The sequence below is a fragment of the Passer montanus genome, unplaced genomic scaffold (genome assembly GCF_014805655.1).
Source record: "Passer montanus isolate IOZ18808 unplaced genomic scaffold, ASM1480565v1 scaffold11, whole genome shotgun sequence".
Taxonomy (NCBI): domain Eukaryota; kingdom Metazoa; phylum Chordata; class Aves; order Passeriformes; family Passeridae; genus Passer; species Passer montanus.
The window spans coordinates 178,052-184,051 of NW_024357613.1; positions in this window are offsets into that span (position 1 = coordinate 178,052).

Here is a 6,000-nt window from a genome sequence, read left to right on the forward strand (position 1 = left end):
TGGATTTAATTCAGTGTCGCCAGGAGAGCACAAGATGCATACTCTGGTTGTAATAAGCTTATTTGGTACAGGATAAAGAGTGGCAAGCTGAGGATATAGGATTACAATACCTTTTCATTTTCTTTTCTTCCCCCCCCTCCCCAACATGTTCTCTTGTTTCTGCTGTCAGAGCCCTGTTTGGACAGATTGTTATTGAATGTGGCTGGGGTGGCAGGGACCCAGCTAGACACAGGAGCTGGAGCCTGGCTGCTGCAGGAGGAGGAAGGCAGGTGGGCAGACTGGCTGAGCAACACCAGCAGGCTGAGAATAAAAGGTAGGGGGTGCTGGTGGCTGCTGGGACTGAGGGGCTCTCAGCTTGCACAGCTAGTTCACAGACCGGCAAGCTCAATGCTGGACACTGTTTGGAGGGGAGAAGGGATCTGCAAGAGGAGCCTGTCCTGGGGGAATTTTTGGCTGAGGAGTCATAGTAAGAGAGAGAAATGGGTGAAGTGGGAGGATCTGGAGGAATTGGGTATTTACACTGAAGGCTTTCTGGGACAGGTAAGAGATGGTATGTTACTCATAACAGCGTGCTTTTGAGGATGTTAAGTCTTACATTTAATTTAAAAGAATTGCAGTTACTTTTAAGTTTAACTAGCTTCCATGAAAAATCCAACTCAGGAGTAAAAGAGAAAAAGGGAGGGAGTTATTGAGGTGAAGGAGAAGGACTAAGTGGGAATGAGTCTGATAAAATGAGAGGAAAGTGTGAAGACATGAACAATGTGTAAAAGGTGACTCTGGGAAAATGTCTGTGGAATTGGGTAACTGTGAGACGTAGGAAGGAATGGTCAGTGAAACAAAAACCTTTTTTTTTCAGAAGGGAAATAGAAGAAAGCCAAAGTCATGAGGGCTTCTGCCCTAGAAAAGACTGCTTCTCTGCAGTAGTAATAATTTTTAATTCTGTTCCACCCATAGTTAGTTTGGATGTCCCCGTAAAATATTCTCTCCGTTCTTAGTTGCAATGGGAGACTGCCAGTGAAAAGGGCCTTGCAATAGGAATAAGTTCACTTAGTGGTTTTTCAAGCCCAATTTCTATGACAGGACCATTTCAGGGACCAAGCCAAAATTAAAATATTTCTAGCGATGCTAAAAGGCAGAGTGCATCTCTCTTATTACTCCACTGTCCTATTGTCTCCAGTGTGCTCTGCACAGCCCACTCTTTGATTCTTCTATCAGACCTCATTTCTGATTTAATCCAGTCTACTACTCCTGGAGCAAAACTTTTCCAGAAGGAGGCTAGACAGTAAAAATGTCTGAACACATTGCCTTTGTTTTAGAGTTCAACAAAAATCTTAATTCAAACTGTTGCATTTTATAGAATTAAATTACAGTTCCTAAGCATCTGTCATCTCGGGCTATGTTTAGATCTACAGTCCTTGATGTTTTAGTGCCACAGAGGTGCTTGCTCAGATACTTTTCTTATTTCAGTTTACAGAGAAAATGATGAGTTACTGTTTTGAACAATCTAAAGCTTCTGCAAAATGACCCCAGTGCCTATGATGAGACAGGAAGACTACAGTTGTAAAATCACATCTCAGAGATGTCCCAGATTACTAATAACTGGGGATATCTAGTTGATGTTCTTTTTTTTCCATAATAAATTTTAAGTTCCAATTATATTTATAATGTACAATTATCTAAACAAAGCCACAAGGAAGCTATTATTAATTACTTCTCTTAATTTTTGGGAGAAATTAGAAGATCCTTGCTATGTTTCTTCTTTTGCTTAATGGCAGACATAGTTTCCATTAGCTGTAACAGTCTTAGAAAAAAAAAAAAGGCATAAATGAAGTTTTGAACCTGTAACATCAAAGTAATTGAAGAAGCCTTCAAAATTTATAGGTGAATTTTAATGTTTTGATTCTTTGTGCAGTAGCTCCAAGCTATATCTCAGAACATTTGGGTTCTAATTCATTTTAATCCACAAAAATAAAAATAATATGGCCTCCTCCAACTGAATAGAGAGATGGTCTTAGAAATAATAATCCTAGAGTAGGCAATCAGCATCATCCGTGTATAAACCATTCTAGGATTGGAGAATCTTATTGCCCAGTTTCAAATTCTGTCCAGGACTTGCACAGTGATCTTCATTGCATTACATTATGTTACATTATATTTATGTGCTTGTTTCTTCATTGTAAAAACACATATGCTGTAAATTATTTTGGAGTCTAAGGCTATGAACACATTACATGTGACTATTCTTATTAGAAAAAAAGTTTTTAACTGTGAGGGTGTTATATTGAGTGAATTATTCTCACTGATAAATGGTGAGAATTATCCCCAAATGTTTGAAATCGGTTCTCTGATATGTGGACATTGGAATACCAAAAAAAAAAAAAAAAAAAAAAAATTAGAGCTAGTAATTAGAGCTGTAAAAATCCACAAATGAAACCAAGTTCACAACACAGCTTAATAACATTACTGTGATCAAATCTCAGATAATTGCTAAAACTTCATCAGGGATGTGATCATATAGAAAAAATATGTTTAGATATATGAAAATTGCTGTTTATAATACATGGATACCATATTCGGTTAATACCTTAACCTCATTTCATTTTTGCCCACTGAAATAATAACCCAATTTAGCCGCTTTGATCTAACTTTTTAGTCCTTTGAAAAATTAGAATCTTATTGTGGATTTGACATTTGAAATCCATAGCAATTTTTTGCTTTGACTTTAAATGTAGACCAAATGAAATGATTTACAACTTCAAATTGCATTCAAGGAGTTGCACTATGCAACTGGGAGTTGCCAACTATTTTTTTAATTCCTCCCTATCTAATGCTTAAGGAACGACTCTATGACAATCCTGCACTGAAAATAAATGGGAAAGTATGTAAGCATTCATTTAATGAATTCCTCTTCAGCTCCTGGGGGACTTTTTTTCCTACCTTGTAAGCCTTCTGTCTTTTACCTTGGTTTAAATATTGTACAAACATCATTTGACCTTTCTATCACCATCTCATGGAAGCCTATCTGAAAATGTATTTACATGGTGCTAGGTGTATGCATCCTGGGGGATTTTGGCTAGCAAGATTTTTAAGTTTAAAAGCACGTAAAAAGAAAGCAGAAAATGCATTTTAAAAGCATTGAAATGTGCTAACTGGGCATATAAATGCATGACATTTTAGATCTTCCACTCTCCAACTCAGCTTCTACTGAATTGTAGCAACGTCCAGTAAAACCAACATTTTTTTCCAGAGCAGCTCCTTGAAAAGTTAAAGTTTTGTGCCACGGAGTATCCAGAATCACTTTAGGTTATAAAAATCAAATTTTTCAACTTAGTGTTTTCCTCAGCCCAAGCTTGTCTGATATCTTGAATAGCTGGAAATACTCAAAACTCAGTTGGACAAGGCATAAAGCAACATGATCTCATTTTGAAGTCGGTCCTGCTCTGAAAAAGAGGGGTGAACCCTTCCATCTCCAGAGATGCCCTCCAAACTAAACCATTCTATGATTTTATAACTGCTGGCTTGCATTAAATCTATAATTGTTAATTCCACACCCAGATTTTACTCAGTGCCAATGCATATATTCCTGATTGATTAGCACTGAGAAGGAGAGTGAGCAGTGTGGCTCATGACATCTACTTCTAGGCATGAATTTTGGCCTCTCCAGTGTGTGAATTAAGTTAAAACTGGTATGGGACACTCAAAGGCTGTACAGAAAAGGAGTGTCTGTTCAGGATGGTAACTGATTTCTGTCCCCAGGCCAAGGCATAGGTCACAGCTGAGCTGGCAAATGGATAAAGTCACGTAGGATTCATTTAGTTCAGCCCTAGTTCCTTCCAGGCAAGACTTGTTAGTCTCCCCTAGGCATTGCCAGGGCTAGCAATATGTTAAATCAACCTAGTTGTCTGGAGCACTAATATCTTTTCCCATGAACTTGTCAAATTGTGGTATTAATCAGCAACATATGAACAAACTTTGAATTCCATTGTTCCCTGTTCAACATATTACACATGACTTTACAGAGTAAAGCATAAAACTAGGAGTTAATGAGGTAGCCTGAAAGGATATTTTCAGTATCCAGTTATACGAATCAGCACAAGTGCAATCCTGTTTGAAGATTTGCTCTCTTGTCTTCATGGGCTTGGACATGTTTCCAGGTCTGAATATCTGGCATAGGATATCATCCTATTTTTTGTCATTCTCCAATGGATCTACAAAATCCACTGAGTAGATCATAGAATCAGTCATTTGTGCAGGGACCTCCTTTGATCTTTGATGGGATCCCTGCCCACACTCCAATTTATGATTGGAGTGAATCCAAAATTTGGGTTGGAAAGGACCTTAAGCATCATCCAGTTCTAGCCCCTCTGCCATGGGCAGGGGCACTTTCCACTAGATCAGGTTGCTCAAAAACCCATTCAATCTGGCCTTCAACACTGCCAGGGTTGGGAAATCCATAACTTCTCTGGGCAGCCTGTTCCAGCGCCTCATTACCTTCAGAGTAAAGAATTTCTTCCTTGTATCTACCTTAAATTTCCCCTCTTTCAGTCTGAACCTTTTACTCCTTGTCTTATCACTACAATTCCTGACAAAAAGGCCCTCTTTTTCTTCCCTGTGGGCCCCTTTCAGATACTAGAAATTACTAGGACGTCTCCACAAAACATTCTCTTCTCCAAGCTGAAGAGCCCCAACTTCCTCAACCGGTCTCCACAGTGGAGATGCTCCAGTCCCTTTAGAAACTTGGTGGCCTCCTTTGAATTTGCTCCATGTTCTTTTTATGTTGGGGGTGTCCAGGTGGGGTCTCAAAAGAGCAGAGTAGAGGGGCAGAATCACCTCTGTAAATTGACTCAGTGCAGGAGATAGGAAAGAAAATGAGAGTTCAAGGTCCTCATTTCCTCTTTTCCTGACCAGGGCTGTATCTTCACATGCAAGACCTGGAGAATAAAAGTTCTCAAGGTGCCATTCTGCTGGTGATTCAAAGAGCAACTGTGGGGAATTCTAAAGACTTATTTGAGGCAGTCCCCTGTATTACTGCACTTTTCCAGATTAGTTGTCTAAACATCCTTGAAAAGGGTAGGCTCATTTATTCCTTCCATCCAAGGAGCACTTTCAGGATTTAGACCATCCCATAGGCTTGCAATGTCTATTTTCAAAGTGTATCTTTAGGGGTGGGTCATACAGTCAGGATCACTCTCTTAAGTGCCATATAAGATCCACCTAGAAACATATCTTTACCTGTCTTCAGAGTATCAATTTCCAAAGTGATTATGAGAAAGTACTTCAAGAAAATATCTTCTTGGAAAGGTCCTCTGTATAATTCTACACATTTCTTCTAATTGCCACAAATTATACAGAAGAAAGGCTGTAAAAACTAACCCTTGCAAAAAGTAAAAAAATCCCCCAAAAACAAAATAAACCCAACCCCAGACCCCTACACCAAAACCAAAGAAAACCTCCCCAAAAGGAAGAAACAAACAAAAACAAAACAACAGAAAAACCCAAACCAAACCAGCCAAACAAAAAAAACCCCAAGCAACCAACCAAAAAATCCCCAAACAAACAAAAAAACAAACAAACAAAGTCCCCAAAAACTCCATCCGTATAAACTTTCCACAAAAGCTGTGCTGAAAAAAACCCCTCCGTCATCAAATTTATTGCATCACTTCAGCTAACACTGAAATCTTCATGTGATATCTTTCCTACCTTTAGTATGTACACATTTTAGTGCACACTGTATTAAAGGCATGGGGCCATGATACCGTCAGAAGTTTTTCTGATCTGATGATATAAAGTTGAAGTCTTTCAAGTCCTACACCCTGCGGACCTGAAATCAGTCTCAGATGGCTTGATGTGCTCTAATACTGATTCTGTATGTTTATGAAGGCTCAGTGACCTGGCTACTACTTATGCTTGGTAAAAAAATCTGTGATCTGAGCAGTTTTTGATTTATTTGCAGCCAGTGTTTAGGAAGTTCTTCAGCAGGAAGATTGATTTACTTTTTGA